We start from the raw sequence: 22,996 nt of genomic DNA, 5'->3' as shown, positions 1-22,996 counted from the left end.
TGGTAATTGTGTAATTAATTTTAGGTGTGTGTTGTGGTGTTTATAGGTGAAAATGCTGGTAAATGTGAGAAGTAATTTTTTTTAATTGATGAATTAATAATTAGTTGTTAATTCATTTAAATTCATTGATTTGTAATTAATGTTTATAATTGTGTAAATAATTCAAGGTGTGTGTTGTGGTGTTCACAAGTATAAATGGTGGGAAGGTTGGGAAGTAATTTATTTTTTGTTGAGGAATTATTAATTTGTTGTTAATTGATTTAAATTAATTAATTGATTTTGGTCATTGTGAAATTAATTCCAGGTGCATGTTGTGGATATTATAGTGTTAAAGAATGTGTACTCAATGAATGTTTATTATTTTTTCATTAATAATATATTAATAATTATGTTAATGTTGATAATAAATTTAAATAAAAATGTTGAAGTATTTTTTTATTGGTGTGGTCTTATAGGGTAGGAAATAATATAAATATATGTATGTTTTAAATATTTAGTTTTTTTGTAAATATTTGCTCCTTTGAAATAAATATTATTTATAAATATATTTATTAATGTATTTTATATGCTATTTGTACCTTTTTGTTATATGTAATTAATATTATAATATGTGTAACATTATTTAGATTCTTTCGATTGTTTAAATGTCATTTGTAATGTTTGTTTATCTGCTATCCAACACTTTCTCTACTGTTACACTCACTGTAGAGGGAATAGTAATTTCTACCCCTTCGCTATTCAGCAAATTCCCTACTGTTGCACTCACTCGAATGAAAATAGTAGTGTTTACCCCTCTGCTTTTTAAAACTTTCCCTACAGTTGCACTCAATGGAGTGGGAAAACAAGTTTCTACCCCTCTGATATCCAGCACTTTCCCTACTATTGCATTCACTGGAGTGGGGTTAGTACATTTTACCCCTCAGCTCTCTAGCATTTTCCCTACTGTTGCAATCTCTGGAGTAGGAATAGTAATTTGTATCCCTTCTGCTATCCAGCACTTTCCCTACTGTTGCACTCACTGGCGTGTGAATAGTTATTTTTACCTCTCCCCTATCCAATACTTTCCATACAATTGCACTTGTTGGAGTGGGAATAATAATATTTACCCTTCCGATATTCAACATTTTCACTACTGTTGGACTCACTGGAGTAGGAATAGTAAATTCAATTCTTGCGCTACCCGACATTTACCCTACTTTTGCATTCAATGGAGTGGGAATAGTAAATTTTACCCCTCCGCTATCCAACACTTTCCCTACTGTTGTACTCTTTGGAGTGGAAATAGTAATGTTATTCCTCCGCTATCCAACACTGTACCTACTGTTGTATTCACTGGAGTTTGAATAGTAAATACAATTATTCTGCTATCCAACATTTTCCCTACTGTTGTATTTACTGTATTGCAAAATGTATTTTTTTTATAGTTAACATTTTTTATTAATTATAGAATGTTGTTTTTATTTTAAATTATTGAAATATGTATCTATTTTACTTTTATATCATTTAAAAGTTTAAACATTAAATAAAGATAAGAGTTAATAAATTATTTTAAAGTAAATGTATGTATATTTATAAACTATTATGTTTGTCTGTTTATATTCTTTTAAAATACGTTTTTTAAAACAATATTTAGACCTACCACCAGCAGCAACACCATATACAGTCATTCGAGCGAATGTACCAAAACTGGGCATTTCAGAAAATGAAACCTGGGAGACGCTTAGAAACAAAGCATTAGACTGGCTAAGTACGAAGGTTGGGCTCACGGAACAGCTTTTTATTGAATTCAAGATGGCCCGTAGAGTCCAGTGGGTAGACAAAAGTAGAAACACACTGATGAAGCAAAGCTTCGCATATTTTGCGGCTTGCCGAAATCAAGAACCTCATTTATGTGTAATAAGGTAACCCGTGTATGTTTTACTAACGTTTATATTAAGTTTGAGTAAAGTTTGAGACGCTTGCCTATGTGTATTTCTAATGAAATTAATCCATGTCCTCTAAAAATGGCCGCCGCTTGTATTTTAGTTACTGCGCATGCGTCAGCCACACTCACGTGTCCTGACGCGTCTGCAGAAGTGGAGGGAAAGTTATGCGCATGCGTAATTCATAGCTGTGCTTATCATGTGGTACTGCTCGTGCCACTGCTCTTGTATTTCGTCTAAATGTAGCTAACATTTAAATTGCATAAGTTTATTTCTTGATGATGAGTTAAAGGTACAAACCCTGTGATGTGTTTTCATAATGACATTATTATGTATTAATTTGTTTTCGCTTACTTTTCATGTACCGCGGGCAATGGGGGTCTGAGTGAGAGGAGAGCCATATTGGAGGTCCCTTCTGCGCCTGTGCGACATTCGGCAGCACGAGGGACCTTGGCTGATGGAACATAGCCAGCTGGCAGTGATGGGCGAGATGCTCCTGAGAAAGTCACCTCTGCCCTGCGAGAACAGCGAATGTGGCTTCTTATATGTTACATTGTATAGATGTGCTACTGTTAGCTCATGGGAACCCAAACATGCTAGGCGGTCCCAAAATATGTAAATGAAGGCTTCAAATTGCATATTGTGATTGGTGTGTTACCCAAATCCTACCTTAGGACCAATCGAAATTGAGGGATTCTGACACTTTGCAACATTGGGGGGTGGTACACTGTCCCAAAACTGTATATCTACCCTGGGTTCACCTAGTGAACCGTCCGACTTGTCTGGTTTAGCTGACCTGTCACTGACCCAACGCACTCAATAGGTGACTGAAAATACAGAGAGCTGCGGAGCACTCTGTCCGAATTTGACCATAGACTAAGGTTTTACTGAACCTTAAAGTGCTGGCAAGGCACTTAGCTGGGAGTTCGCTGACCCAATCGGGGTCTTGATCGATATCTGCAGAGCGGGTGGAGCGCAGGCGTTGCTTCCTAACTGTGGGTTCCGGTCCTGTCCTGAAGAGGGTCCTGTCCTGAGGGTTTGCTGTCCTGTCCTGAGGTCCTGTCCTGACTCTTATTCCGAGGGTATCCTGTCCTGTCCTGGGTGTCCATTCTGCACCTGCTGTCCTTTGAGGGGTATCCTTCCTTGAGGGTTTCCTGACTTTAACTGACCCGTGGCCAGGGTTTGGTTTCCACACCTTTCTAGGTAAATACTGCTCCGAAATCTCTTGAAATTCTTGCACCTTCTGAATTTCTAACTTTTGCTTCAATAAAGTTCAACATTGCAAATGAGATATTTTCCATGCCTTTCCGCAACTATTGAAAGTCATTTAAAATCTTGCAAAGTTATTTCTATGTCTTCTCATTTGTTAGAAATTATATTTTGCATAGCAGTGTGTCATTTCCTGATATGGTCTAGAACTTCGTTGCCTAGGTTGTTCAAAGGCCCTTTCACCTTAAGGGAAGCGTGTTATTCATTATAAGTTCTTCTATAATCACACACACTTAGTCTATCACTGTTTTAGATAAATACTGACTTGCATAAGTATCTTTTCTCGTTACATTTTATTAGTACTTTGATGATTACTCTGCCATTATTTCTTTATGCATATGTGATTTACATTTTCTTGGTTATTGATTGCCTTATTTTACTGTATCTCATGCAAGAAAATATTGAACTTTAGATAAACATTTTAAAACCTTCCAGTTGTCCGTGGTCATTTACACAGTATTTTGAATGTTATTGGTTGGGTTTGTATTTTGTTGCCTTTCCTTTACAGCTAGCTCCCTGATTCATTGTGGTCATTAGGCACCTGCATCGGTGGATGGTAAGTCGGGTGCACTGAGAATTGGTAGCAGGGAACACACACACCAAATTGGTAGAGCTCGTGAAGTCACCTGATCGATGTATATGGTGATTTGAAAAGTATATGGGCCCTGAAGCCGGAAACGGCGAAAACTATTGGTCGGGTGGCCTCGCGCGCTCTATCAGTTTTTCTGGTAGATCAGAGGATGGTTAGGGACTAGTTGAGAGTAAGGCAGGGACTAGTTAGGTTAGTTAAGTCGGAAGCTGCTATTATATTAATGCTGCTACAAGAGCGGCTGTTCTGAGGGAACTGATCACTCTCTTGTGAATACGCTGCTGAAATTTATGAATTACTGTATTGTCATTATTCTTGTTCTTATATTGTTATATGTACTAATCAATGCATTTGTAAATCGACTTGTTAAGTGTTGTCCGAACTCCCCGGGGAATTGAAAGGGCAAGTGGTGAATAGAATCCATTGTCCTGAGGTCACAGGTTCGAGGAAAGTTAGGTGCAGGTTAGGATAACCGGGAAGCACTAACTAGGGTTTTCTGAATACATGTGTGAATAAATGACAGTAACGGGGTTCATTGGCAAAATTCCCATAGTGGCGTAACCTAGTAAGGGTCACATCGGAAGAGTAGCAGGTTCCTCGGAGCTAGCGTGAAAGCAGAGGGGTCCGCTGAGAAACCTTAAACTCGGAACATATCCCGGAAAGAAGTGGATGAGTTTAGGGGAATAACAGGTTCACCGATGCTAGAGTGAAGGGTAGGCGGAAGAGATCTGCCCGCAGCAAGTGAAAAGTAAATGGAAGTAGTTTACTTGCAGTAATAGAATTCTATCTCTGTCTAGACACTTGAGCACTGTGGCGAATGTGTATTTGTTGTAAAATAACCAAGCACTGAGCACTTTAAAAGTAAGAAAGTTTCCGTTACCTTGTGAAGGGAGGGAGTCAGTCGAGAAGCGCCTCTGACGTCACTCTGTGCCGCGCTGGGATTGGTAGAAACAGCGGGCGGGTAGCGGAGCTGAAATTGTAAAGGAGGGGTGAGCGCCGGAGCGTGGGAACTGTCTCACGAAGGGGCCGCGCACCCATTGGCAGAGCTTATTTTGTGTCGCGCACCCATTGGTTGCACGAATTTTCTGAAGCGCATTCTGATTGGAGGTAGTTTGTAAACAAAGTTAGCGCAGAAGTCGTATGTGGCACTCGCGGACTACAGAGACGCGACCTGATCCAAGGCATCTAGGGTTTGAAAGGGATCAGTGGAAGGCTAACAGATACGATATTATGTACGGAACCAAGAGAAAAATGTCCCTTGTAAATAAGGTGAAAAATTATTTTAAAACGGACAAACCCATTAAATCTAGGGAAGGTGTTCTTGTCCCAGCACCCAATACTCCTGCCTCATTCATGATGTTTGACCGAGGGTACAATACCTGTGTGTGGCTGGAGAATTGGGTGAAGTACACAAAAGATGACGGAGTATTGGCTTTTCCGTTAGATGGTACTTTCAATGGTAGGATCTTATTTAATTTAAGAACCCGAATGAATGAACTGCATCCCAGACCGAGACTAACGCAGTATGAAGCATTAGAGGAATGGGAGATTGAGGCTTTTGAAAGAGAAAGACCCCGAATGGACAAGGGTTTGACCAAGTGGTACCCCAGGCTGAAACAGGAGTCCAGGGATAAAAGGATGAAACAGTGGAGGCAGAGCATGATTGTTGAGGGTCTGTTTCCCATGATGCCGGCATGTCATAACCCTGCAGCGGGGGGGAAAAGTACTGAAAAATGTAAGCATTGGGGGGCCCTAGGGGATTCAGATGATGAACTAATAGATGACATCTGTACCAGAAGTCCGCCACCTTACAATGAGGGAACCCGACCTTCCAGTGTAGGAGATGTTCCCCGACGCCCCTTCCAAAAGGAAGAAGACAGGTCCCTGGGACTGGGAGGGGGTGGTCAAGTATTACCCTATCCTGAGAAACCCGAAATGGCGGAAACAAGGGATATATATCCCAAAGTGCCCGCAAGTCAGGAAGAAAAATATTCACGTACAAAAACTTTTTTCCCCAGACCCTTGTATGAAAGCGAAGAGAAACCATCGAATTCAGGACTGCCTTTTGTTCAACCTCCATATGGGGAAGAGCGCAGGTCCTTTAATACTGGAACTTTATTCCCGAAGCCAAATTATGGTGGAGGACCAAGTGAAACGCATCCTACTGCCCCGAGTTTTACTCCTCCGCCTACTGCCCCGAGTTTTACTCCTCCATTGACCCCACAGATATTACATGACACAACTCTAAGAAGGGTACTAGTGGAAAAGGAGCAAGAGGCTCTAGCTAGACAAAGAACAGAAATAATTCAGAAAATTTCTCAGATAAATACCAGTCCTGAGGCATTGACTATTCCAGTAACTATTGGACCGGTGGTCCCGTTATACGGAAATGGTCAGGGAAATCCGATTACTCCAGTCATGACCCCAGTCATAGCAACCCCGAGACAGGAACCAATCATCATAGATGATCAGTCCAGTGAGTGCGAGTCTGAAGTTGCATTCTTGGAATTGCCAAACAAACAGACCGCAAAGGGAACACAGCTGAGGTATAACCCTTTTAATGCAAAGGAAATTAAATTAGAGACAGCAACAGGTACTAGGAATGTCTCTCTGGTAACTCCGGATGAAATTGAGAGTTGGAGTCGTGAATTAGAAAAGCAGACTCCGCAAACAAAGCCTTTAGACCTCTACAAGCTGAGGGTTGAAATAGAAGAATTAATGGCAGGAAATGTGGGGTTGAATCGATTGAATACCTACTCTGAGGAAGAATTGTCGTTCATATGTAAAAGCTTTACAAGGAACACCAGAGTGCTCCATGAAAAACTGACCGAAACAGCAATGAGTATGGGGGTAGATATCTCAAAATCCAAGCCCTTACAGAAACCATACAGAGCAGACTTCTCAGACAAGGATATAGAACATCTGAATGTGGCCGGAAAGAAGCTACAGATTAAAGAATTAATGGGGGTACTGCAGAAATGGGGAGATGTGGAAAAATGGAGAAGCAGGTGGGCGAAAAAGAGGGAAGAGGTTCGCTCCCGACAAGTGACTCCCGAGTTTGCTTTAAGAGAGGTAGAAAAACCTGAGCAGTTATGCCCCATGCGCGAAGTTCCAGGAGGGAAATATGTGCATGTCCCCTGGTCTAGGCAGGATATTGTGTCCTTCACGAACGATTTTCCAAAATTAAGAGAGAAACCAGTTGACTGGTACCGGCAAGTGGAGAGGTTCGTGAAGGTACAGAAATGTCTGTGGAAAGACCTGGATGGGTTTTTCGACATTGTGGTTCCAGTAGATTTATGGACCCAGTGTAAAATAAACATAAATTGGCCCAGTGAAGAGTATCCCAGAGACAAGGACACAGGGGAGCCATCAAAGGAAGTCATGCGAAAATATGAGCAGGTAATTCAGCACTTGAAAGAAAAGGTGCCCGCCAAGGAAACTGATTGGACAAAAATAGATAGAACAACACAGGAAAGGGACGAAACAGTGCACTCCTTCTATGAGAGGTTATTGCAGGTATTTAAAACATACAGTGGTATTGACAACATCGACCTGAAGGATATGACACACTTTATTTACAGGTTTGTAAATGGTTTAAGACCTGAAATTTGTCAGTGGATAAAAGACAATAAAATCTGTTGGCATACTAAGAAAATGGATGAGGTCCTGCGGTACGCTAAGTACTGCGAGGACGAGATGGCAGAAAAGAAAAAGGCCCTTAAGGAGAAGGTTATGTGGGCTCAGGTGAAGCTCGCAGAACAGCAGGAAAAACAATTGAGTAACATGGTTAAAAATGCTGAGAACAAAAGTCCTGGGGGAGGGGGTGGAGGAAAGCCCCGGCCCAAATTTAGCAGGGAAGAGGCTATGAAAAAATTTCCCTGCCATCAGTGCGGCGAAATTGGACACTGGCGAAACGAGTGTCCCCAATTAGTCGATGTTAATGAAACAACTCCTGATTTAATTCCACAGACGCAGAAAGAAAGACCAAGAAAGACTCAACCCCAGGTAAAAACAGTTCAGGTGCCTCGAGCACCCAAACAGGTATACAGGGGAAGACAGGGAGAAAATGAAGAGATAGAGGTTTGGGAAAGCGGGGAGAACAGAAATACAGCAACTTCGCAGTATCTGCTGAATGATACCTTCCTTTGTAATGATCAGGACTGACGGGGCCTGAGAGGGGAGGACGAGGAGTGCGTACTTGGCGCTTCCTTGCCGGTAGACCAGTCTGGACCATATATTGAAGGAAAGGTTGACGGAAATGATGTCACCTTTCTGTTGGACACTGGTGCTACCCGTTCTACTGTAAGAACAGTAGACGTTCCAAACCTGCCCCTCTCGGGAGAAAACATCCAAGTAGTAGGTGTATCTAATCAATTGATTAGTACTCCTGTTACCGAACCAATGGAGATTTCAATTGGAAATTTTAAACAGATGCATAGATTTGTAGTCTGTGACACCAGTCCAGTAAATTTACTGGGACGTGATTTGCTGTGTAAAATGAACTGTACCATCTTTTGCACACCAAAGGGTGTCGAAATACAGACCCCAGATGAAGACGGCATTTATAAATTATTGTTGCTTAGGCCTGACTCAGAACTTAAAAGATTGACCCTGCAGGACTTGCCCCAAGAACTACAGGAAGCCGTAAAACCAGAAGTGTGGGATTTCACTGGTAAAGATGTGGGTTTGATGAAAGATGTGGACCCCATACAAATAGCCATCAAAGACAATGCAGTATATCCTAACACTAGGCCCTACCGAATGAATGCTGAAGTGAAAGCAGGTGTCACTCTGGAGATACAAAAATTATTGGAAGGAAACATCATACAAGAAGTGATGAGCAGCCCATGCAACTCACCGATTATGGGCATCAAAAAGCCTAGTGGCAAGTATAGGGTAGTGCAGGACCTGAGAAAGGTTAACAAGATTGTAGTTCCTTGCTGCCCTATTGTCCCGAACCCTGCAGTAATTCTGTACCAGATTCCTTGGGATGCTGAGTGGTTCACTGTGATTGATTTGTGTCATGCATTCTTTTCGATACCCCTGCACCCCGACAGCAAATTTCTTTTCTCATTTGCCTTCGAGGGTCACGTGTATTGTTGGAACCGGGTCCCTCAAGGGTATACAGAGAGCCCCTCTATCTTTAATCAGATCTTGAAGAAATGTCTAGAGACTTTGACACTACCTGGGAACTCTGTATTAGTGCAGTACATAGACGACCTTCTATTGGCGTCTAAAAGTCACAGGGACTGTGTAGTTGACACCATTGCTCTCCTAAATCACCTGTGTGAGAAAGGGCATAAAGTGTCCCCTGACAAACTACAGTTCTGTGCGAAATCAGTGAAATATCTGGGACACCAGATAGAAAAGGGTGTCAGAAAAGTCACTTCAGAAAGAGTGAGAATAATTCAAAAGATGCAGTTGCCCCGTACTCAAAAGGAAGTCAGAATGTTCCTGGGTGTTTTAGGGTACTGCAGGCAGTGGATTCTGGGATTTGCAGCCTTAGCCAGGCCCTTGATAAAAATGACCACGAGAGGAATGCCCGATGTTGTACAGTGGGATGATGAAAGTCTAATGGCTTTCACAAGACTGAAAAACTGTCTGTGTACAGCCCCTGCATTGGGAATGCCAGATTATTCAAAAGAGTTTGCCCTTTTCTGTGACACTCGCGATAATTGCGCATTGTCAGTCCTGACTCAAGAACATGGCACAACCAGGAGGCCTGTGGCCTATTTCTCTGCCACACTGGACCCAGTAGCTGCTGGGTTACCAGGTTGTCTAAAAGCAGTAGCTGCTACCTGTGCAAGTTTAGAACAGAGTGAGTCCATTGTCATGGGACATCCTGTGACTGTTTATGTTTCACATGGAGTGGTAATTCTATTAACCAGAACTAAAACACAGTATCTCACCCCTAGTCGGCTGACTAAATACGAGAGGATTCTTGTGGGCGCAGCAAATGTAAACATTGTTAGGTGCGGTATTCTGAACCCTGCCACCTTACTTCCTGACCCCTCAGAAATGGAAGGTAGGGATGATGATGAACATGATTGTATTGATCTGACAGAGTTCAGTACCAAGCCACGCCCAGACATAAAAGAAGTACCATTGCCGGAGCATGATAAAGAACTATTTGTGGATGGTTCCTGTCTAAGACATGAATTAGGAGGCTTGAGTGCTGCTTATGCAGTAGTGTCTTTCGAAAAGATTGAACAAGCAGGTTATCTATATAACATCAAGTCTGCACAAGTAGCCGAATTGATAGCCATGATAATGGCTTGCAAAATTGGGAAGGACTTACGCATAACAGTGTATACTGACAGTCAGTACTGTTATGGCGTTGTGCATGACTTTGGCCAATTATGGATGCAGAGGGAATTCATGACTTCCTCAGGTACTCCCATTCGGAATGCAAAGGTTGTTCATGACCTTTTAGAGGCCATCCAGTTGCCCAAAGAACTGGCAGTGGTAAAATGTGCTGCTCATCAAAGGAGCATGGACAGAGTATCACTGGGAAACGATTATGCTGATCGAGTGGCTCAATGGTGTGCCAAAGATCGATATATTATAAATCCAAAACGAGGGGGGCCAGGAACCAGCTGCCAGCTTCAGGTGTTTGAGGAAGTGCCTACATGGGATGAGGTGAGAGAGTGGCAGGAGTCGGCTCCTTGGCAAGAAAGAGAGAAATGGAAAGAGGATGGATGTAGACCGAGACGTGTGGATGGTGTCATCATAGGTCCAACTGGTATGCCTGTGTTACCCCGACACTTGCTTGGCACAATGGCAAGATTAATACATGAAGGATCACACATTGGTAGGGATGCCATGATTCTGGTATTTCAACAGACTTGGTACAGCAAGAAATTCAGGAAGGTAGCAGAGTCCCTCTGCCAGAGGTGCCTGTCATGTCAACAGATGAACCCAGGCAAGAGGACCATGGTTGAACTGAGCAAGATTGGGAGGTCAGGGGGTCCCTTTATAAAAATACAGGTTGATTTCATCACCATGCCCCGTTGTGAAGGGAAACGATATGTCCTTGTCATTGTTTGTGTATTTTCAAAATGGGTAGAAGCTTACCCTACTCCCAAGAGTGACGCACTGACAGTAGCAAAGTGTTTACTAAAAGAGCTGATACCTAGGTTCGGAATACCATACATTATTGAATCAGACCAAGGTGGACATTTCCACAATGAAATAATGGCTGAACTGTGTAAGGCCTTTGGGATAAGGCAGAAACTTCATTGTGCATACCATCCAGAGGCTTCTGGAATAGTGGAACAAGTAAATGGAACTATCAAAAACAGACTAGCAAAGCTGACAGATGCTACTGGCATGAACTGGGTGAAGGCCCTGCCCCTGGTCCTGATGGGACTAAGAAGTGTTCCAGACCGCAAGACAGGCCTAAGTCCCCATGAAATCATTATGGGAAGAGTGATGAGACAAGCATGGGTGCCAGGAAGCAAACTGTTGAGTATTACTGATGATTTGGTGCTTGAATACTGCAGAAGATTGGGTGACCAAGTGCGTTCTATCTCTCGCCAGATTGGAGACGACGGCATCCTTAATCCAACGACTCCTCTCCACAACTTGGTTCCAGGAGACTGGGTCAAAATAAAGAAGCACACTCGATCAAGCTGTCTGGCACCCAGGTGGGGAAAGAAGCGCCAAGTAATCCTGGTGACAACCACTGCAGTGAAAGTCGCAGGTGTTCCCCAGTGGATCCACGCCGGACACACCCAGAAGGTATTGCCAGACAAAGGATTTGAAGAACCAGGGCAACCAGCAGAGGACCCTGAAGAAGCCAGACCAGTAGCAACTGACAACGAGCAGCCCAGCACCAGTCAGGTTGCAGGAACAGCAGACGTTGGCCCAGGAGTAGTTGACTGCGAACTGCCAAGAAACCAGCCTGCTGAAGAAGTCCAGGAAACTGAGCCAGGAGTAGCTGAAGACGAGCTGCCAAGCATATGGCCAGAAGAATGGATACCGATGATTGATCTGACCGAAGATCCTATCAGAACAAGAGAACGACTTAGTGAAGGTAGAGAGTGGACTAGTCAGGAAAAGCAAGGCACAGGCGAAGAACCTCAGCCACTTGAGATCCAAATCAAAACTGAGGAAGGAGAAGGTCAGACAGGGACAGAGCACGTGATTGATACAGATCCAGTGAATAAGACTGAACAAGTACCCGATACTGAACAGGTACCTGAGACTGAACAAATACCTGATATTGAACAAGTGCCGGATACAGAGCAAGTGTTCGATACTCCTCCATTAACTCCTGATGTGGATAAGGGACAGACGAGACATAGAGTAATAGTTCGAGCAGAAGAAAATCAAGAGATCGAAGTGCTTGAACATGATCAGATAGAGTTAGAAAAACGGGTTCAGGAAACAGAAACAGAAACAGAGACAATTGAAAGCCAAAAACAAAATATTCCTGAACAAGGCCAGATTAGCAACCAGGCAGAAGAATTTGATGCTAGCCCTGGAACTAGTCAGATAAGGGAAGTAGGAGAAGAAAGTGGAGAAGAATTACCACAAGATAAAGAGAACAAGAGAAGAAGAAAAGAAAGTGAAGTCCAAGTACCAACTAAGAGAATAAAGAAAAGAAACAACCTTGAGCCTAGGTTTGTAAAAAGACTAAGACTAAGAATAAAGACAGTGGAAGAAAAACGTGCAGAAGCAAGAAGAAGTGCTCGAATAGCAGAGCAGGAAGAAGACTCTTCCAAAAGAAGGAGTGAGCGAATAAAAAGACAAAACAAAAAGTACAAGTCTCCTGAATGGACACTGGTTTTGGAGGAGCTTGAAGATCTTGATATAACTGACGTGAGTGACGGAGAACCTGTCCCAGAGTACTCAGCTGAAGAGGAAGACGAGCCACCGTGAATTTGCACAAAGTAAGCTAATTGTGTAAAGCAACAAAGAGGGGTTCAAGAGACTCCTTCTGAGCTAAAATGTCTGATTCAACAGTGAATGGTAGACCTAGTTGCAGCCGTTTTAAGACGTGTTGCAAGGTGTGTATATGTAGTATAGTAGTACTGATAGTTATCTGGATAGGATTAACAATTTTCATTCCCTTTGCTGTAAGTAAAGATACTAACATTGTCCCTACTGAAGTTGTAAATACTGACAGTGAAGAGCTGACAACACAGAGTGTAGAAAGACATGAGAGAGCATTGAGACAAACTAAACGAGACTTAGAAGCATCAGATGAGAAAGGACTACATTATCATGGCATGAAGAACAGGACACATTTAAATGTTTTCGCAAACTTGTTAATACACTATGTAGAGACTATGGAAATTGAGGATTGCTATGTCTGCATGAAGCTACCTACTTCAGTGGCTGAAGGCGTGACATACCATCATCTGCCATTAACTTATGGAATTTCCTGTAGCATTTTAGCTAGTCTATTTTACAAAAGGGGACCGTTACAGTATTATTACTCTAACAATGACGTGATCTTTTCTGAACTACCTATACGTGGGAACTTGAATCCTGTACATACCAAAACTGACACCATAAGATATATGGGAGACTACTTTCTGACTATAGGGAACATTGACATAGCAGACGCACACAGAGATAACTTGACTTGTTCTTTGCGTGAGCAGGAAAAGATGTTCCTGAACATGGCAGAGAAAAGGAGAATTAAAATTCAGAAGAAGGCTAATGACGAAAGTCAGAAAAAGCCAAAATGGGCAGAAAACATGGAAGGCACCTCATCTGGTGGAGCGGGTCCTGCTCTGTTGCTGGATTTTGAAAAGAAAGGCAAGCTATGTCTTCACCGCGAGAAGACTAGCTATTATAATAATGTTTTCATTGGTTCCAGTGAATGCGAACATAATTACAAGGTAATTGGAGGTTGGGGTTTCAAAAATGGGTCAGAGCCTGTGTTTCCTGGAATTTATTATATTTGTGGGGACAAGGCTTATTTCAAATTGCCGGATCACTGGTATGGAAGCTGCTACTTTGGCATTGTCTTCCCGAAAATATACCATGTGAATGGGAAAGCTGGAAGCAATGAAGATACTAATGGCTTAGTGCGTAGTAAAAGAGAAAGTATAGGTGAAATTATGGGTAGTATTTTCAGTGCACTGATACCTGGAGTGGGAGTGGTTCTGAACACTCACAGAATTTGCAAATTGTCTACTATAGTAGATGTGCTGTCTACTGAAACAGCTCATGGATTCCTGCTGGTCAATACTGAAATGGTTGCGATCAGATCAATGGTTTTACAAAATCGACTTGCTCTTGACACCTTATTAGCGAAAGAGGGCGGAGTCTGCCGGATGTTGAAGGCGCAACATTGTTGCACTTATATTCCGGACAAAAGTGTACAGATCAAAAGATATGTGCGAAACATTACTAATTTGGCAAAGGAACTCAAACCACTCGAGGTTGATAGTGCCTGGAAGAGACTGGTAGATGGTCTCTCAAATGTAGGTCATTGGCTTGCTGGCATATGTAAAAGCTTATTATTCAAAATTCTGATGCCTATTGGTATTATAGGTCTTATTATACTTTCCATTTTCTTATGCTGTAAATACCGCAAGCGCACCAGAAAGCACGAGGTTAATGCAAGAGGGGTGAAACGAAGTGTGGATGAGATTGACTTAGAGGAAGTGAATGATCAGATATACAAAAAGGTGAAGACTTCTCACCCTGCTAAAACTGAAAGAGAAAAGCTAGAACGGTTGCTGGAAGAAATAGAACTTTATAAAGTGTGAAAGAAAGTTGGCATCTGGTTCCATTATAATTTGTGATGATAGTAGATATCATCAAAGAGGGGATTGATGAAGCAAAGCTTCGCATATTTTGCGGCTTGCCGAAATCAAGAACCTCATTTATGTGTAATAAGGTAACCCGTGTATGTTTTACTAACGTTTATATTAAGTTTGAGTAAAGTTTGAGACGCTTGCCTATGTGTATTTCTAATGAAATTAATCCATGTCCTCTAAAAATGGCCGCCGCTTGTATTTTAGTTACTGCGCATGCGTCAGCCACACTCACGTGTCCTGACGCGTCTGCAGAAGTGGAGGGAAAGTTATGCGCATGCGTAATTCATAGCTGTGCTTATCATGTGGTACTGCTCGTGCCACTGCTCTTGTATTTCGTCTAAATGTAGCTAACATTTAAATTGCATAAGTTTATTTCTTGATGATGAGTTAAAGGTACAAACCCTGTGATGTGTTTTCATAATGACATTATTATGTATTAATTTGTTTTCGCTTACTTTTCATGTACCGCGGGCAATGGGGGTCTGAGTGAGAGGAGAGCCATATTGGAGGTCCCTTCTGCGCCTGTGCGACATTCGGCAGCACGAGGGACCTTGGCTGATGGAACATAGCCAGCTGGCAGTGATGGGCGAGATGCTCCTGAGAAAGTCACCTCTGCCCTGCGAGAACAGCGAATGTGGCTTCTTATATGTTACATTGTATAGATGTGCTACTGTTAGCTCATGGGAACCCAAACATGCTAGGCGGTCCCAAAATATGTAAATGAAGGCTTCAAATCGCATATTGTGATTGGTGTGTTACCCAAATCCTACCTTAGGACCAATCGAAATTGAGGGTTTCTGACACTTTGCAACATTGGGGGGTGGTACACTGTCCCAAAACTGTATATCTACCCTGGGTTCACCTAGTGAACCGTCCGACTTGTCTGGTTTAGCTGACCTGTCACTGACCCAACGCACTCAATAGGTGACTGAAAATACAGAGAGCTGCGGAGCACTCTGTCCGAATTTGACCATAGACTAAGGTTTTACTGAACCTTAAAGTGCTGGCAAGGCACTTAGCTGGGAGTTCGCTGACCCAATCGGGGTCTTGATCGATATCTGCAGAGCGGGTGGAGCGCAGGCGTTGCTTCCTAACTGTGGGTTCCGGTCCTGTCCTGAAGAGGGTCCTGTCCTGAGGGTTTGCTGTCCTGTCCTGAGGTCCTGTCCTGACTCTTATTCCGAGGGTATCCTGTCCTGTCCTGGGTGTCCATTCTGCACCTGCTGTCCTTTGAGGGGTATCCTTCCTTGAGGGTTTCCTGACTTTAACTGACCCGTGGCCAGGGTTTGGTTTCCACACCTTTCTAGGTAAATACTGCTCCGAAATCTCTTGAAATTCTTGCACCTTCTGAATTTCTAACTTTTGCTTCAATAAAGTTCAACATTGCAAATGAGATATTTTCCATGCCTTTCCGCAACTATTGAAAGTCATTTAAAATCTTGCAAAGTTATTTCTATGTCTTCTCATTTGTTAGAAATTATATTTTGCATAGCAGTGTGTCATTTCCTGATATGGTCTAGAACTTCGTTGCCTAGGTTGTTCAAAGGCCCTTTCACCTTAAGGGAAGCGTGTTATTCATTATAAGTTCTTCTATAATCACACACACTTAGTCTATCACTGTTTTAGATAAATACTGACTTGCATAAGTATCTTTTCTCGTTACATTTTATTAGTACTTTGATGATTACTCTGCCATTATTTCTTTATGCATATGTGATTTACATTTTCTTGGTTATTGATTGCCTTATTTTACTGTATCTCATGCAAGAAAATATTGAACTTTAGATAAACATTTTAAAACCTTCCAGTTGTCCGTGGTCATTTACACAGTATTTTGAATGTTATTGGTTGGGTTTGTATTTTGTTGCCTTTCCTTTACAGCTAGCTCCCTGATTCATTGTGGTCATTAGGCACCTGCATCGGTGGATGGTAAGTCGGGTGCACTGAGAATTGGTAGCAGGGAACACACACACCAAATTGGTAGAGCTCGTGAAGTCACCTGATCGATGTATATGGTGATTTGAAAAGTATATGGGCCCTGAAGCCGGAAACGGCGAAAACTATTGGTCGGGTGGATTGGGTGGTTTTAACGTTTAAAACACCCCTGTTGGTGGAAAATATCTTCTGGTTGGCAGGAAAAAATTATGTGACAACAAGAGAGATTAATACACTGCCATTAGGCTTTTTCTATCAACCACCCTTTAGGGCTGAGAGAGGTGGTATTACCAGAAACATTGAGGTAAGGCAAAATTGCATTTACAATTTACCGGTTGAGAACCGGTTTACCATGCTCTCGAGTTTGGAAGAGATATACTGACTGGATCAGATACAGGAACCACAGTCAAAGCAAGTAATAGGCTCTCTCCCTCTCGGTCCACATTGTGCAGACCCTAATGTCAAAATCCAGTCCGTGCAGATTACATTTAGACTACTTATTAGAACCACAGACCATGGGCACAGACAACAACCTGGCCAGTAGCGAGGCAATAGTAAATCTTTGTCTAGTGATAGATCAGGGAATAATCCCGGTTATCAGTTCAGTTCAATCTATGTCCACTATATTTGATTTCAAACAGGAACCTACTACCAACAAAGCTAGTCTCATAATTTTATATTTGAATATAGCGTGCTTACGGTCTAAATTGACTAATTACATATGGCATGATTTTGTGGTAAAATTCAATGTCCTTTGTTTCCAAGAGACCTGGCCCGCGACCGAAGTTCATATCGAGGGATACAAGACTTGTCATACCCTGGCTCTGCCATTGGGAGGGCTAAGGGGGGGTCTGACAGCATATATTTCTAATCTGTTGATGATAAAGGAAATATGTTTTGTGAAATCAGAACCTAATTATCAAATAAAAACCCTCAATATGAACAAGCAAAGCATGTATGCATTGGTCAATTTCTATAACAACGTACAGAAGGAATACTTGGTTGATGTTTTGAAACAACTTAGAAATGCTTTGCTAGAAATTCAGAATAACTGCACTCGGAATGTTTTACTTATCTGGGGGGGGGGGACTTTAACCTCCCTTTGTGTACGCAAAACAATAATTTAACATGTGACCTGATCAATGAGGAGAACAGTAATCTACCCCACTTTCCCCACACAATCAATGGCGATTGTTCAAATGTGATTTTATTTGTTTTGGAAATAGGTTTGCAAATACACAGTTCTCCCCTCTAATCCCATTTACAAAGACCTTTATTGGCAGAGGAGCTAGTACAATTATAGATTTTATCCTAATCTCAAACAGGTACGCCCCCCGTTTGTTAAACTTTGCTGTGCATAAAAATGCTATCAGTGACCTTTTTCCAATGAGTGTGTCACTATCCTGTCCGCAGAAAATAGGTAGATGTGAGAATAAGAGGATATACCAGCCCAAAAATGTGGTAATTGATCAAGTAAATGGGTATTCCTAAAAATAGGATAAAGTTAAACCGCAGAAGATTACAAAAGTAGTGGTTAAAAAATCTTTAACATCCATCATGAAGTATTTAGATCTTTCCACTCCACACCAGGAAGTCCTAAAAACCTACGCAGAAATAACTAATGAAATTAGGGAATTACTGAAAGTCCAATTAAAACAGAGAAATGGTAAGCATAAGGGATGGTTCAACAAGAATTGTACAAAAGCATATACAGATTTAAAATCTGCATTACATAAAAAGGACAGGGATAGACTGGAGATCAGACAGCTCAGAAAGGTATATAACCGGGCTGTGAAACTAAGGAAAAGTGAACTAAAAAAAGAGACCTGGGCAGAGCTACACAAATCTAGTATTAATAAGGATAGCACTGCTTTTTGGTGAATGGTTAAATCTCCCTTTCTTTCGGTAACAGGAGATATACCCACTGTAGAAATAGCAATAGATGAAAGACATTGGGTGGAACTTTACTCTAAGATGTACGGCCTGCTTTTTAAGGAGAACGACAACATAGCAGGTTCGTTTAGCATCAGTCCCAGTCCCCGCTTGATAGATTTCCCCTTAGCTCTTGATGTCACCTTAGTAGAGGTTGAGTTTGCACTAAAGACCAGCAAACGGGAAAAGCCCCAGGCCCTGAGGGAGTTCCAGTTGATCTCTTTAAGCACAACATGAAACTATGGACTCCAATATTAACGAGGGTGTTGGAAGCTTCATGCGCAGTCGGACTTATTGAATCATGGTCAGAATCTATCCTGGTACTGATATTGATTCATTCATTGTTAAATTCATTGGAAAAAGTTGCAGGACGCATAGTCCTAAACCATCTCCATCAGTGGGCAGAGGATAACAACGTAATATCGGACCTCCAATTCGGATTCAGGGATGGGCTGGGTACAATTGAGCAAGGCCTTAATTTGACCCTTTTTATGGGAAAATACGTGAACGTGAAAGGGGGGAGATTGTACCTGGCCTTTGCTGACCTGACGGCCGCGTTCGATTGCGTAAGTCATGGTAAACTAGGAAGAACTCCGGAGGCAACGGGCGTGGAGAACTCCATAATTAACTTTTTAGGAGAAATTTATGGAAACGTGATCGCAAGGGTCTGTTTTGGCCTTAACAGGGAGTATACAGGGTTGTTTAAAGTGGAGAGGGGGGTCAGGCAAGGTTGTGTCCTGGCACCCTTCCTTTTTACACTCTATACAAATGGTCTGGAACAAGCCATGTTGGAAGGGTGTTGGGACCTGCCACTGTTGCAGAAGCGTCCAATAGCCGCCCTACTCTTCGTGGACGATGCCGTAATTATGGTTTGGACATCGGTAGGGTTACAACGTGCCCTTAATACCTATTATAAATACATGGAAAACTTAGACTTAAAAATAAACATTAACAAAACTTTTATAATGAGTTGCAGGATAGGCGAAAGCAAACAGAAGGATAACTATATAGAAAATACAAAGGTGGAGCCTACTAAAACATAACCTTATCTAGGTATCCTTATCGGTAATAAGGGCTCATGCGTCAATCAATAAAAGCCAGGAAATTACTTTTTATGAGGACAACAACGGCCCTGGTGAACTTCTTGCAGAAATTAAGTAAGAGACCTCCAGCAGATGCTCAAAATATATCAAGCTAAGTGTGTCAACACTGCGACCTATGGGGCAGGAGTTTGGGGATATGGTGATGTGAAGGAACTCCATAGATTTGAGAATGCTTTTTTAAGATATTTATTGGCACCTCAACATTTATATGCCACACAGAACTGGGAATACCCTACATCACAGAGATAAAAGTCCACCCGGCCTTATTTTGGCATTGTATCTGGTTGTCCCCAAGAACATATTTCAATTGGGAGGTTTTGAGAGACAGTTTAGGTCTAGGGAATGTTTTAAAGATTGTGGCACAAGTACATAAAGAACATTTTGGCAGACCTGGGTTTACTAAATTACTATTAAAATCCCACATCATTTGCCTTAACCCCCAGGAAATCCTTTTAAAAACAATGTATGAGCCACATGTAGGCGCTTAGATTTGCCGCATAGGCAAACAAGCAAACAGTCCAAAATAACTAAGCATGGGCGCAAAATCTGTTCCGCTCGCGGATTTTGCGGATTTTCGGCAAATTCACGATCCGCGAATTCCCGCGAATTTGCCGAAAATCCGCGAATCTGCGAGCGGAACGGATCCGAGGGGCAAAAGTTTAAGCTTCAAGCTTGTAACTATTTTAGAACAGTGCCGGCAAGCTGCCAGCACCATTCTAAAATAGTTACTAAGTTAGCTTCAACAGGAAGCACTAATAGTTAAAATGCAGGTGCTCAAGCACCTGCTTTATTTTATCTATTAGTGCTTCCTGATGAAGCTAACTTAGTAACTATTTTAGAATGGCGCTGGCAGCTTGCCGGTGCCATTCTAAAATAAAACAGGAGTGGGGCAGAGGGCAGAAGGTCACAGAGTGGGGCAGAGGGCAGAAGGGCACAGCAACGAGTGGGGCAGAGGGCAGAATGGCCCAAAACGAGTGGGGCAAGGGGCACAAGGGCACAACAATGATTGGGGCAGAGGGCAGAATGGCACAAAAACGAGTGGGGCAAGGGAGACAAGGGCACAACAACGAGTAGGGCAAGGGGCACAAGGGCACAGAAACGAGTGGGGCAAGGGGCACAAGGGCACAACAACGATTGGGGCAGAGGGCAGAATGGCACAAAAACGAGTGGGGCAAGGAGCACAAGGGCACAACAACGAGTGGGGCAGAGGGCAGAATGGCACAAAAACGAGTGGGGCAAGGGGCACAAGGGCACAACAATGAGTGGGGCAAGGGGCACAAGGGCACAAAAACGAGTAGGGCAAGGGGCACAAGGGCACAACAACGAGTGGGGCAGAGGGCAGAATGTCACAAAATTGAGTGGGGCAAGGGGCACAAGGGCACAACAACGAGTGGGGCAAGGGGCACAAGGGCACAAACACGAGTGGGGCAAGGGGCACAAGGGCACAACAACGATTGGGGCAGAGGGCAGAATGGCACAAAAACAAGTGGGGCAAGGGGCACAAGGGCACAAAAACGAGTGGGGCAAGGGGCACAAGGGCACAACAACAAGTGGGGCAAGGGGCACAAGGGCACAAAAACGAGTGGGGCAAGGGGCACAAGGGCAAAACAACGAGTGGGGCAGAGGGCAGAATGGCACAAAAACGAGTGGGGAAGGGGCACAAGGGCACAACAACGAGTGGGGCAAGGGCCACAAGGGCACAACAACGAGTGGGGCAGAGGGCAGAATGGCACAAAAACGAGTGGGGCAAGGGGCACAAGTGCACAACAACGAGTGGGGCAAGGGGCACAAGGGCACAAAAACGAGTGGGGCACAAGGGCACAACAACGATTGGGGCAGAGGGCAGAATGGCACAAAAACGAGTGGGGCAAGGGGCAAAAGGGCACAACAACGATTGGGGCAGAGGGCAGAAGGGCACAAAAAAACCCGAGAGGGTGGCAGTGATGAACCAGAGGGCGCATCGCGGTCTCGCACAAAAAAAAACCTCAAACACGCCAAGAGCCCCGCGAACACGCAAAAAATAAAAAAATCCGCAAATTCGCACAAATTCGCGAATTTTGCGGATCGCGAATTCGCAAATCCACAAATTCGCGGATCGCGAATTCGCAAAATTTGCCCATGCTTAAAAATAACCTAATGATGCAATCTAGTCTCAGTATTAAACCGTATCTAACGTTTATCTTAAGTTGGTATGACAGATTTGTGCTAAATCGCCTTAGGGATTGATGTATTCCACCTCTTGGTAAGCTTCCCCAAAATGAATGATTGGGATTAAAAAATTGCCCTTGTGACGATGTCTCACCCCAACCATCAATGCACTTAATCCTGGTCTGTCAATTTTATAAAGAACAGAAAACAAATGGATTAAACCAATTCTAAAAATTTGGGCATGAGACAATGTTGCCCAGCGTACCTTGCACTGCAACTTTTAGATTCAGAATGTTTCACGAGAAATATAGTACAATTCTTGAAAACTACTATCAGGCACAGAAAGCATCTTTAAAGAATGCCCTATTACAAATTTTGTAACGTGATAAGGTTTTTTATTCCTTTTCTAAAGCATATATTAGATTTTTTTAAATATCCTGTTTGTTTACAGTGTACAAAAATGGCGTGATGGAACTATTAATTGTAACGAATATTTTAGCTAATTGCATAATATGATTGAAAAATTGTTTTAATGATTGTTGTGAATTGTGCTTTTATGGTTCTTTCTATAGTCATATGAAAACGGAATAAAGCTGTATTGATTGATTGATTGATTGAGTAAATATTTACCATACTTTATCCCAAATATATGTACTTTAGGAATATGTATATATATATTCAAGATATGTAGATGTGGAGTTATGAACAGGAATCTGTACCAATCTGTATATAGCTACATTGTCAGTGTTATTTTTATTTTTGTGCTATCATATTATGGAAGCATGCTATGAAATACATGAGGTTCTGGCATACAAGGCAGTGCTTTCCAGTTCTAGGTTTTATATTTGGTAGCAGCATGCATGGCTAAAAGTATATTTCAGCATGAATGCTCTTATAGCTCAATTCACTTGGCAATATGATTAATCCTGAATCAAAATAACCAATTGTAAACCCATACAATGATTTAACACCCAGGTTCATATTCTCATTCCACCAATGACACTGTCCAATTCTTACTCTGTCAGTCCATTCAAGCCAAGTGCACCATAATGCTTGCCCTGACGACAGAAACACTCATGCCCTCTTTATTCCCATATTTAGTGAACTTTTCAAGTCTAGAAAATGTTTATGTCTTTCTTCTCCATCTTTTCGTAATGCTAACTTATGTCCATATATTTTACAGTAAAGTTAATTGAATGAATGTCTGGACAAAACATTATCTTCTGGGACAGGGTTTAATATTTTGTTGAATTGATCTACTCTCCTAATACATCTGAGAAGTGGCATAGTGAAGTGAGTTTCCATCATCTCATGACAGTAGTC

General features: G+C 42.4%; 1 protein-coding gene across 1 annotated transcript in view; it reads left to right on the top strand.

Annotated features, from left to right (window-relative positions):
- Window positions 1-22,996, top strand: part of LOC144797906 (extracellular calcium-sensing receptor-like) — a 77,249-nt gene that overhangs the window by 9,256 nt on the left and 44,997 nt on the right. The gene's annotated exons all lie outside the window — the stretch shown is intronic.

The sequence above is a fragment of the Lissotriton helveticus genome, chromosome 12 (assembly GCF_964261635.1).
Source record: "Lissotriton helveticus chromosome 12, aLisHel1.1, whole genome shotgun sequence".
Lineage (NCBI taxonomy): Eukaryota > Metazoa > Chordata > Amphibia > Caudata > Salamandridae > Lissotriton > Lissotriton helveticus.
The sequence above is the reverse complement of the archived record's forward strand: the minus strand, read 5'-3'. Positions and strand labels throughout refer to the sequence as shown.